General features: G+C 38.9%; 2 long non-coding RNA genes across 2 annotated transcripts in view; both read left to right on the forward strand.

Annotated features, from left to right (window-relative positions):
- The window catches only part of LOC144341387 (uncharacterized), a 39677-nt gene that overhangs the window by 1113 nt on the left and 25673 nt on the right, over positions 1 to 12891 (forward strand). The window lies entirely within an intron of this gene.
- Positions 542 to 7741, forward strand: LOC106998672 (uncharacterized). Its single transcript, XR_013418289.1, has 2 exons — positions 542 to 2594; positions 5102 to 7741. It is a non-coding gene; the product is annotated as an uncharacterized LOC106998672 (long non-coding RNA).

The raw sequence follows: 12891 nt of genomic DNA on the forward strand, positions 1-12891 counted from the left end.
CAGTTTTTCTCTTTGTAAATTTGGATTAAAGTCTATCATGGCTCCTTTCAAAGACAGCACTATATGTACATGGAGGGTACTTTGATACCACTAGAGGGATGGGACTGAGATCTCAAAGAAACAGGATACACTGTAAACCTGGGAGGCGGAGCTTGCAGTGAGCTGAGATCCGGCCACTGCACTCCAGCCTGGGCGACTCCGTCTCAAAAAAAAAAAAAAAAAAAAAAAAAAAAAAAAAAAAAAAAGAAATAGGATACACTGGCTCTGGGGTGAATGGGTCCTATGACTTGTAGGGCTTCGGAGTAGGACATACAACTCTGGGGCTAAAGCTCAGGGCACTGGCCAGGCAGTTGAACACTTCTGCCAGTTCTTTCCTGGTTCTGCCCTGTGCAATTTCCAGCTTCTTCTCTAAATAAATGTTGAAGGTATGCATACATAGCAAAGGTGTGCCAAAGTGTACAGTTGCCCAGATTATTTGCACACCTTGGTTTGGCCCTGGCCAGTTGAAGGAGTTATGAGGAAATACATTGCTGCGGTGACCTCTGTCATTCATTTCTCTGTGTATATTCGTATTAATTGATTTTTTTGGCAGAGTTTAAAGTACTTTTGAACTTTTCCCTTTTCTTCTCTCTTCTGCTTCTTTTTCCAGACTGCTTCCGAGATTGGATGAAGAGAATCTATTGACAACGCTGTGAAGAGAGGTATTTGGAGCGTGTAGGGGGAGGTAGTGTTGACTTCCTTGTGCAATCTAGGATTGAGTGGGGGATGCAGTTGGAAGGGAAGAGAAGTAAGACTCCTCCATCTTCCTGGTCCAGAGAAATTATGCTGGAGCCCCCTAGCCTTAACGAGAAAGCAGGTGTTTGCGTTTCCACCATCTTTGAGATCTGATTGCTAATGGAGCTACCTTTAAAGAATTCTGCTGTTTACAATAAAAGTGAGATCTCCCTCCTCCATCCTGTGTTACACAGCTTGGGATTGCACCCTTGTTCCTGGCACCTTTGCATTGCAGGAGCCTGCCTTTGACTTTCTTTCCTCTCTACACATCTTCTATTCTTGCTGCTTCTCTTTACAGAAAGTGCTGAGCTTCTTGGTGAGTGTCCCTCCCAACAGATGAATATTCAGCAGAGAATGGAGAGCTTTCTACTGTAAGAATCAGGATGTGGCTGTTTGTAAAGTTATTGCATTTTTTTTGAAGAGTGGCTGCAATTAGTTTTGGTGTTAGGCAGCAAAAACCCCAAAATGTTCTTTTTGATTTCACATTGCTTGCATAATACAGATACCCATTTACTGGAAGAAATCTTTGTGGGTAAGTGTATGAGTGCGTATGCATAAGTATGTGTGTGTGTGTGTGTGTGTGTGTGTGACTCCACATATATTTCTGGAGTGCCTTCTATGTGCCAGGCATGGTGTTAGTCAACATATATAATTGAGAGTAAAACAGTCATGATCTCTGCTCTTAACCAATTTACAATCTAGGATAAAAGAGACCTTCCATGTTCAAATCCACAATGACATTAATTGCAATATGATCATTGTTGTGTTTGAAGAATAGCTAAGAAAAGCACAAAGAACTTACAAGATGGCTTAACAGAAGAACTTCATCTAGCTTACAAGTATGGATAGCCCCTTTCTAAGAAAGCGGTGTGAGTAAGGATGAATAGGAATAGGCCAGATAAAATACTAAGCCAGGAGTTGGAGGTGGACACGGGGGAGGGAGGTGACATTGTACTGATAGGTGTAGAGAGCTGAGGAGGCGGATGAATGTAGAGAAAGTAGAAGTGTCACTGGATTGCAGTTCTTGATAGGTAGAAATGTTGTATGAGGGGACGAAAACAAGGCCATTGGAAAGGGAAGCTGAAGGTGGTGGTGGTGGTGGTGTTTGTGAAGGTATTCATATTATTGCAGAATTATCTGAAGTGCAGTTTCCAGTGTTGACCAAATTCATGGTGTGACTGTGGAAGTTGGTGCTTGGGGTGAATGATGACAACTATCAGTGGGTATCAGGGTAGGGAAATGCTGGTCAAGGTGTTGATGGTACATCCAAGTGATGTTAAATCTGCTTAGCATGATGGTAAGGTTGGGTGAAAAGAAGACGACGAGTTGGGTGCTAAATTCTTTAAGGAGTGACCAAATGATTAAGTGAGGACTGGAGAGAGAAGAGGCTCTTATTGTCAACTACTCAAAGGAGCAGCTTACAAAAGAGAGTGCAGTTTTTGTCTGCAAGTGGCATTGGGTAGTCAGGAGGACACTGCCTTGGTTCTGATACTGGGATATTTCGAGTTTGATGGAAAACGTCTCCCAGCCCCTGCTTGAGAGGAGAAGCAGTATCCTTAGGGGACAGTGGGTTTCAGTGAAGTCAAGAAAGGGTGTGGTGTGTGTGTGTGTGGTGTGTGTGTGTGTGCGATAACTTTAAGATAATTACGGGTTAGAAACATGTGGATTAAGGTAAGAAGAGACTACCCTCAGGCATTCATCCAAACTTTGAATTTCTTCTAGAAACCTCCTCTCAAGTCACAGTCAAGTGACTGATTGATTGATCCAGCAATTGCAAAATCACTCTCTTCTAATGCATACCGTTTAAGTTAATTTAAAATGTAAGTTTTATTTTCTTTTTGGATGGGGTCTTGACTGCATCCTGAAAACATAGCTGGTGTTTTTGTTACCTTAGTGTAAGCTGTGTAGTCAAAAGAATAGTGGGAATGGTCACTGTGTGTGGATATTGTTGTTCCTGAGGTAAATTCTGTCCTGGCTACTAACCAAAGGATCTTTCAGAAACGCTCTCCCAAACCACTGCCCATTGGATAGCAAACACAGTATCTATTTTAGAGAAAATGATTGCATCAGATTAAAATGGTTAAATTGTCTTAACATGCCAGGATCTTATCTTTTCATGAAAATATTTTTTATTAACTTTTTTTTAAAGGAGGACAACTGCTCTTCAGATTTTTCCCATGAGAACTGGAGATTAAACTTTGATTTTTCTCCTTTTATCCTCCCCAATAGAAGCTGTATATTTTGAGGATAACCACTTGGTTAAAAGCAAAATAGCCTTAAATAAACACACATACCTTAAAATGAATGAGCATTTCTGGTATAGTCTTAGATTTCACAGTGTCATACTGACTGGGTTGAGAAAGCCACCAGAATTTCATAGCTCAAAGTTCAGGTTTTATACAGGATTTATATGTCCTGTAGAATATTTTGTTTGCTGCAGTTTGAAATGATAGTATCTTCTTCTCTAGGAAACTAATGTTTAACAGGTAAGTGCAACCAGGTTGCTAACAGGAGATGGAGGAAAAAATGTCACCATTTTGAATGGGGTTTGTGTTTACCAGTACACAAAACGTATGCTTGTATTATCGATTGTGTGAAAATATCTATAATTGTTAGAAAGATAAAATCCATGTTTGCCAAGAAAATCAATTTTTTCCATATCTCTCTTTGTGCACTGTGGTTTTAAAATTTCCTTTTCATTTTTAATGATGTTTTCTGTTTAGAAAGCTTATTTGAAAAAATTAAACAAAAATTATATACATTTATTGTGTACAATGTAATATTTTAAAATATGCATACATTTGGAATGGCTAAATGTAGCTAATTATCATATGCATATTTATGATTTTTGTGGTGAGGACGCTTAAAATCTACTCTTTTAGAAATTTTCCAGAATACAATACTGTCCAATGTTATTAACTGTAGTCACCATATTGCACAATAGATCTGTTGGACTTCCTACTCCTGTCCAGTTGAAATTTTGTATACTTTGACAAACATCTCTCCAACTCCACCTTTCTCCCCACCAGTCCCTTGTAACCACCATTCTACTTTCTGCTTCTGTGAGTTCAACTTCTTTAGATTCCACATGTGATATTTGTCTTTCTATGCTTGGCTTATTTCACTTAACATAATGTCCTCCATGTTCAGCCACGTCACAAATGACAGGGTTTCTTCCTTAAGGCTGAATAGTATTCCATTGTGCATATATATCACATTTCCTTTATCCATCCCTCCATTGTTGGACATTTAGGCTGATTCCATCTCTTGGCTATTATGAATAATGCTGCAATGAACATGGGAATGCAGATACCTCTTTGACACATGGATTTCGTTTCCATTGGATATATGTGGTATGCTCAGAGGCGAGACTGGTGGATCATATGGTAGTTCTTTCCAAATTTTTTGGAAGAATCTCCATATGGATTTCCATAATGGATGTACCAATTTACATTCCCACGTGCATTGTTTTCTGACGTCGATAAACGTCACAAACCTTTATTTGTTCGTTTCACAAACCTTTATTGTGTGCTGACTATGCATCAGCATAATGGGAGGTGCAGTTGATACAAATAAAAGGCACAGCCTTGCTCGGAAGCAGATATAATAACTATTTATTAAACAAAGATGGCAGAAGTGGGCAACTGACCGCATGTGAGAAGAGTGACAAGGAGAGTGGAATCTAGGATGATGTATATTTTGGCTTGGGCTGTTGAGCTGATGAGGAATGTATATTTTTTGAAATGCAGTATACTGTCACCTTATTTCTAAGTAGGGTCAAGTTTGAGGCCAAATAAAACTTTCCAATATTTGTTCTTCTAGCACATTAATTAAATGTACTTTGTGATTATGAGCAGCTGATTTGAAGATTGATTAATTTCTACTCCTGTTACCTCGATAAATAAGAAATAAATTTCATGGACAAGAACTCATCATTTGAAATAGATGGTAACAGTTGGATTGTCATTGATTACATGAGGTGATTTACAAGGAGGTCCAGCACATGCATGTAGTGTGCTATTCCTTGCCATGTCTGTTTTCTGTTAGTTAATACAAATGTTGTTGTGTAGTTTTTGGTATTTTGACTCAAATTGAGAAAATGTATGCACTTTTATATACACGTATTAGTGTAAAACTTGGACCTGGAAAAGCAGAGGTTTCTAATAAATTAGCCAACATTTTCTTTGAAGAATTCAAGGTACCCTGAAGTACTTTCCTAATGATTAAATTGTTATTGTTGGAGGTCAATTCTCCACAGACTTTTTGTATTTCTGCGTCTCTTGTGAGTGAGCAACTAACTGCCCTTCATTCTGAACTATCTTTTCAGGGATATTTGTGTTGTGAACAGTCTTGGAACATAGAGACAGTGTTTCTGGAGCAAAGGCCAGGCATGCTCACTGCCCATTATAAAGGATTCGGGTTCCCTGAATTCAAGATTCCTCTTCTACAGCACAATCACTGAAGGTACCATCTGGTTCTCTTTGCATCACCTTGCAAAAATGGAGGCCTGGTTAACTGGTACAAAAAAATGCTAATACTTTGGCTACTGCTATTGTCATGAGCACTAAACTGTTATTTTTCTGTGACCCGGGAGTCTTGTGTCTTCTACCAGCATTCATGAAACTTTTGTCTGGCTAACTGGTTAGTTTGCGAGAAGGGTGAACTCTCAGACCCTTCGCAGTTTTTTGTTTGTTTGTTTGTTTGTTTTTTGAGATGGAGTATTGCTCTGTCGCCCAGGCTGGAGTGCAGCGGCGTGATCTCAGCTCACTGCAGCCTCTGCCTCCTGGGTTCAAGCGATTCTCCTGCCTCAGCCTCCCGAGTAGCTGGGACTACAGGTGTGTGCGACCATGCCCAGTTAATTTTTTGTATTTTTAGTAGAGACGGAGTTTCACCGTGTTAGCCAGGATGGTCTCGATCTCCTGACCCCGCCTTGGCCTCCCAAAGTGCTGGGATTACAGGCGTGAGCTATGGCGCCTGGCCTTCTTCACAGTTTTTGATGGTTAATGCACTTCAGTGTCTTATCTTCCAATCTGTAGACTTTATTCTACCATAAAATATGAAACATTCCAACTTTTCCAGCACTGAGAGGATGGAACTCTAAGTTGTAGATTGACATGGTTTGGCTGTGTCCCCACCGAAATCTCAACTTGAATTGTGTTTTCTAGAATTCCCAAGTGTTGTAGGAGGGACCTAGCGGGAGGTAATTGAATCACGGGGACCGGTCTTTCCTGTGCTATTCTTGTGACAGTGAATACGTCTCACGAGATCTGATGGGTTTATCAGGGGTTTCTGCTTTTGTTTCTTCCTCATTTTTCTCTTGCTGCCGCCATGTAAGAAGTGCCTTTCACCTCCTGCCATGATTCTGAGGCCTCCCCAGCCATGTGGAACTGTTAGTCCAATTAAACCTCTTTTTCTTCCCAGTCTCAGATATGTCTTTATCAGCAGTGTGAAAACAGACTGATACATAAATGAAATAACAAAAAGTCAAAAACTATTATATCTGCTTTTCCTTGTGATTGCAAATGAATATGGTGCCTGTGATACCTCACATTTATTACATATCACGATTTTTGAAACCTCACTGAGAAATACTGGAGTATAAGTGTACCTTTAAAGCAATGACTTTTGTGAAATGTGAATATTTGCTATCACTTATAGTTCATTTATTTTCACTGCACTTAACTTTTATCTAGGGATCATAAACAAGTGTTTTGCTTTCTTATTGTAATCAAGTTTATTGAGGTGTAATTTATGTGTAATAGATTGCATCCAGTGTACAGTTTGATGAATATTGACAGTTAAATATGCCTGTAAGATCACCATCACCATCAAGATACAAAACACTTCCATCACCCCAAAGGCTTACATGTACCCTTTGACTAAATGAATTTCGATAATGTGTGTAAGCCCTTGATATTGAGCAATTTGGGAATAATTTCTGCTGAGGAGTTTTTGCTAGTTTCCTTATTTTATTTACTTTTTAAATTATCATAAGCATTAATGTCTTATTTTTTTCCCTTGGTTATTTGCTTTGATTTCTGTTTTCCCGTTAAGGGTCCTCTGTTTGGTCTTTCCTTCTCTTTCATATCTGTTGGAGCAGAAAGACCAAATAATGTTTTCGTGAGCTCACATAAATTAGATAGATAGAATACATTTGAAAAAACATCAAGACTAAGTTGCCCCGAAGGAAAAAAAAGTCACACCAAAAAGAAGGTGGGAATTAGTGTACTTGAGTATGGAAATTGATTAAGCAATAAAAATATGATGACAATTACTTTTGTAATTCAGTTATGAATTATGCTTAAAATGTGTACTTTATTCACTTTAATTATGACGTTTGATTTTAGAGTTTTTTCTTCTGTCAATTATTGATACATTTGCTAGGGAAGGCTTTCTCAAATATTTGTTTTCATCTGACTTTTTATAATCATGGCTCTCAAAATCGAAGGATGGATTTTGAACAGTCGATTTCTCTCAGCAGTGTAAAATGAGTCACATGGGTCACATTTGTCTTAAGTCCCTTCAAAGACTGGAATGTGAGTAGAAATTGCAGAGCAACTTTCCCACGGCACTAATTGCATGTGAAGGACAAGACACTTCCATATTGTAATACCAAATATAAAATAGTGCCAAAAAAAAAAAAGTCTCTGGTTAGAACTGTTCCATTTGTCATATGCCTTCTAATTTATAAAACAAGAATTTTCTCTCTTCTCTCACCCGGTTGGAGGATCAGCTTTATTTTTCAAAATTTGGATGGAAATCAGTCTTCAGTCTGCTCTGTCTGAAAAGAGAAAAATGCTTGCAACAGTTTGAAACACTATAAATTGGAATATTTGATGTCAGTTATCTAGGATTTTTATATCACTCCTCTTCCAACCTCCCACTTCTCACTGATGAGGGTTTCTTACTTTGGGGGGAAGAATACATAGCAACTGTAAAAATGTAAAATAAAGCGAGTTCATCTGATTAGTCTGCAATCTCTCTCTTTTCGTTTGCATCTGGAAATTCTCAAGTAGACACATGGAAACTTGCAGCATGCACGCTTTCTCCCTGTGTGTCTGCATATTCCATACCATTTTCCAGCCATGCTTGTCTTTTATTAAGAATTAGATGGTCTGAATGAGAATAATTTAAAACATTTTTTTAAAACTTTATTTTTTTAGGAACAGTTTTAGTTCATAGCAAAATTGAGATAAAAAACAGAGATTTCCCATATATCCCTCCTGTCCCCCTCACCTGGCCTCCCCTATTATCAACACCTCTGACCAGAGTGGTACCCTTGTTGCAATCCATGAGCCTATACTGACACATGATTATCACCCAAAGCCCAGAGTTTACTTTAGGGTTCCCTTGGAGTTGTATATCCTAGGGGTTTAGACAAATATGTAATGACATGTACACAGAAAAATAAAAATTGGAGGTCAACATCTCACTTTTCCTGTTCAGTATTAAACATGAAGCAACTGTTGTGCCTTTTCCAAAAATAGTCTGCCACAAGGAGCAATAAGTAATCAGAATTTAAGGGGGAGGAAAATGGAAAACTCAAGAGGCCTGCCTTACATGAACACACACATATTTTATAACTTCTCTTATACTTTAGAACATTATTCCACTGGATTCTGGATTTCTAGATATTACATGAAAGTTCAACTGTAATTAGGAAGTACTTAGCTTAGTGTGAGGCAGGGTAGCTTGGGCTCTGTTTGATAGAATTGAATTGGGTCAACTTGCGATGCATCAAACACTCAGAGTGAGTATTTTTTTGGGAATCATCCACCTGAACAGGGAAATTTTCTAATGTGCACTAAAGTGCAGTACATGCTCTCAGAACATGAGGAATTGAAGACAATCACACTTCCCCTCTTTTGCAGCAAAAGGATTTTTTTACACTGGAGATCTCTGTTGAATTATGCCTAGTCGGTATTATCCATGCAGGTTATAAGTATGAGATGTTTCAATCCAAGAAAAAAAGCATTTTTTTGCCTTTTTCTTGTTTTTGTTTGCTTGCTTATTTTTACTTGTTTGTTTTCACTGCTGTACCAGTTCAAGGAATCACTGGCCAAAAAGGAGGACAAATTTATAATTAGGAAATAAAGGAGGCTGGCGGGAACTGGAAAGACCTGAATAAGTGGTTCATTAAACTGAGAAAACTGAGAAAGCAAAGCTCAGGGAAAGCAAAGCTCACTACTGAGAAAGCAAAGTTCACTACTGAGAAATTGTAGTGGGGGTGGGAATGGGGTTGAAAGAGATGCAACTGTATTGTAGACAAGAGAAAGGCCACTTCAGGCACTAACTCATAAAGGCAGTGCATCTGCCCTGGTTTTCCTTTCATGAACAGCTAAAATACCAGGTGACACTGGACATAGTAAAAGCGCATAATAGGATGAGGAGGTTGGTTTTGAAATTTGGACTAGGATAAGATTTCTGGCTCATAGAAGTTAGTTGATCATGGAGCAGTCAACGTTCACAATGGGTCTCAGCAGCTAAGGCAGGCAATGGGGAAGTCAGGCAACAGGGATCAGAAACCCAGAGGAGAGGTGTGGAGAAACCAGAGTCTAGACCTATACGTCTGGGAAGAAAAGATCAATATGCCATGTCAAAGATTCCAGGAAGGAAAGATTTGGATCTCAGCAGAGGTCCTGAGTTGTGGGGTGTCAGGTACAAGAATGAAGCTTGATTCCAAGCTCAGTGCCACAGGATCTTCTCTTTTCTGTGTATGCACAGAACTGATGCGCAATTTTGACAAGGCCTGAGCATGCGGTTTGCAGAAAGTAAGTTCTGCCTGACCCAGGTGTGGTGCTTGAACAAATGGAGAGAAATAAATATCTCATGCATAATTCAAACTGGAATATATTTACAATTACAAAGAAAAGCCAGAGGGGCACTGTCAAAGTGGATGGTTATGCTCAGGTAAGAAAAAGGTGTAATCCTCCTCAAAGTATCATTTCTTTATATTAAAGTCTAGAAATATTTTCTCATTCATTTATTCATTAGTTCATTTATTCATTCGTCAAATGTTTACTAAATGTCTACTACATGTTGATATGTTTAACATCTTGCAAATCACTTTAACTAATAACTTTCACTGTCTGTCTGTTTGAATTTTCAATAATGAAGTCCATCTCTCTAATAAATGTTAACAATTAAAAATGGAGCCACTGTTGAGGCAAGTTCAAGCTCTGGGGAATTATGAAATTTACCAGAAAACCTTGATGACAATGGAGAGAAACAGGATAAAATTGTAAGAGCCTGAGGTGATGGTTTATAACTAAAATATTGATTTGAGAATGAATTAACTGAACCACTTAGCTATGATAATAGTGAGGTTGGACATCCATAATGGGAGTATTGTACAGTCATATAGAAGTTGGTCAAAATCCCCAAACTGGATGAAGAAATCAATTTGGTGGCTTCCTTTACATTTATTATTTGAAATAATTTTAGCAGGGAATACTAGACTAAAAAATGTAATGGCATTTTTTCTGGGCTCTGGCTCAAGTGGTTTGCCAGAAATAAAGTCTAAAAGGCTCTCCTTACTGTCGTATTTGTGACTTGTGGTTTTTGAGCCAGTTATTTTATTCTCCTGAAAGAATGGCTGTCACTATTCAGTTCTGATTTTACCACAATGTGTGTGTGTTAGTGTACATGAAAACAGCATAGGATGTGTTGGGGTTGCAAGGAATAAACCTAGAACTGAGGCAGGCTCCTCTATAAGCAAAGACTATCTGCTATTATGAGTAGCAAATTATTTTAAACTGCAAATTCTACCCAAGTGGCATTGTAGTATTTTTCTTGGCTGAACTAAATGTGAATTATTCATCAGATAAAAATTCTATTGAAAGGAGATAAGGTAGGGATTTGGAAAGATAAATGTTGTTTGTTTTTGTTTTGTTCTGGTAAACATGAAGGATTTTGGACAGCAAGAGGGCAAGATGATAATATGCAATAGGAAGAACTATAAAGAAGAGGGAAGGGAAGTGGAAGGTTTCAGAAGGGAAAGTGAGAGGATTCATGTTTTCCTTGGAACTGAAGTGCCACTACACACTGACTCTTCCTTCCAGGTGAAATTATGAGGAGAATTTGTATTTATACATCTTGGTGTCCTTCAATCTAATCCTTTATACCAGAACCATGTTAATTCAGCCCAGTCTTTTTCTGATGGGTTACTCCCTATCTTCTTCTCCATTTGGTGGGAAGAGAAGAGGAAAAGACAAGAGGAAAAACAAACTAAAACTAAAAGAACTATGAGAAATTTATGGCTGGGCGTGGTGGCTCACACCTTTAATCCCAGCATTTCAGGGGACCAAGGTGGATGGAACGCTTGAGTCCAGGAGTTTAAGATTAACATAGACAACTGGCAAAACCTCATCTCTACAAAAAATACTAAACATTAGCCAGGCATGGTGGTACATGCCTGTTGTCCCACCTACTTGGGAGGCTGAGGTGGGAGGATCACTTTAGCCCAAGAAAGTTGAGGCTGCAGTGAGCTGTGATCACACCACTGCACTCCAGCCTGGGTGACAAAGTGAGAACCTGTCTCAAAACAAACAAAAAAAGAAAATTCATGGCTGGGCTTGGTAGCTCATGCCTGTAATCTTAGCACTTTTGGAGGCCAAGGTGGGCAGATCACCTGAGATCAGGAGTTTGAGACCAGCCTATCCAACATGATGAAACCCTGTTCTACTAAAAATAGAAAAATTAGTCAGGCATGATGGCACATGCCTATAAGTCCCAGCTATTCAGGAGGCTGAGGCAGGAGAATTGCTTGAACCTGGGAGACATAAGCTGCAGTGAGCCAAGATTGTGCCACTGCACTTCAGCCTTGGCAATAGAGTGAGACTCTGTCTCAGAAAAAAAAAAAAAGAAAAGAAAAGAAAAGAAATTCATACGAAATATTTATCTATATTTTCTTTGTTGTTATTGTCCTTAATTGTTCATGAATACATGGACCTTTTCCTGATTTCTAGGAACCAGTGAATGCTAAAGCTATGCTGTCAAGAATGAACTCTGTTGACACAATGGATTCATGTTATATGCCCATTTAAGACATGCAAATTCTACTATAGCTTGACAAGAAAATAAGAATTTACATATAGAAAATGACTATGCCTTTCATGTCACCCAGTGAGCATGTGCTCTGCCATGAGAATGAGACAGGTGATGTAAAGCCGTAATCTCAGCCTCAATTTCTGGATGTTATTCATGGCATGAGCATCTGAGTGTGCTGAGATTCTGGTAGTATTATTTAACCAGCCAGCTAATGGACTGGCCAACCAACTGACTTTTAAAAACTGCCCCTTGGCTGGGCGAAGTGGTTCACTCTTGTAATCCCAGCACTTTGGGAGGCTGAGGCAGGCAGATCACCTGATGTTGGGAGTTCGAGACCAGCCTGACCAACATGGAGAAACCCTGTATCTACTACAAATACAAAATTAGCCAAGTGTGATGGCGCATGCCTGTAATCCCAGCTAGTTGGGAGACAGAGGTGGGAGAATCACTTGAACCTGGGAGGCGGAGGTTGCGGTGAGCTGAGATCGTGCCATTGAACTCCAGCCTGAGCAACAAGAGCAAATTCCGTCTCCAAAAAAAAAAAAAAAAAAAAAAAAAAAAAGAAAAACTGACCCTTATTTGGTCATTATTGCCCAAATACCATTTCCTGTGCTCTTTTATTCTTTTTAAAAATTTTTTATTTTTATATATTTATTTATTTTTCAGACAGAGTCTCAGTCCATTATGCAAGTTGGAGTGTATTGGGGAGATCTCAGCTCACTGCAACTTCTACTTCCTGGGCAATTCTTACACCTCAACCTCCTGAGTAGCTGGGATTATAGGCATGCACCACCACACCCAGCAAATTTTTGTATTTTGATTTTGATTTTTTATTTTATTTATTTCTTATTATTTTTCTTTATTTCTTCTATTAAAAAGTGGGATACATATTCAGAATGTGCAAATTTGTTACATAGGTATATGTGTGTCATGGTGGTTTGCTGCACCTATTGACCCATTCTCTAAGTTCCCTCTCCTCACCCCCGACTCCCCAGCAGGCCCTGGTGTGTGTTGTTCCTCTCTCTGTGTCCACGTGTTCTCACGGTTCAACTCCCACTCATGAGAGAG

This window comes from Macaca mulatta, chromosome 6 (genome assembly GCF_049350105.2).
Source record: "Macaca mulatta isolate MMU2019108-1 chromosome 6, T2T-MMU8v2.0, whole genome shotgun sequence".
Taxonomy (NCBI): domain Eukaryota; kingdom Metazoa; phylum Chordata; class Mammalia; order Primates; family Cercopithecidae; genus Macaca; species Macaca mulatta.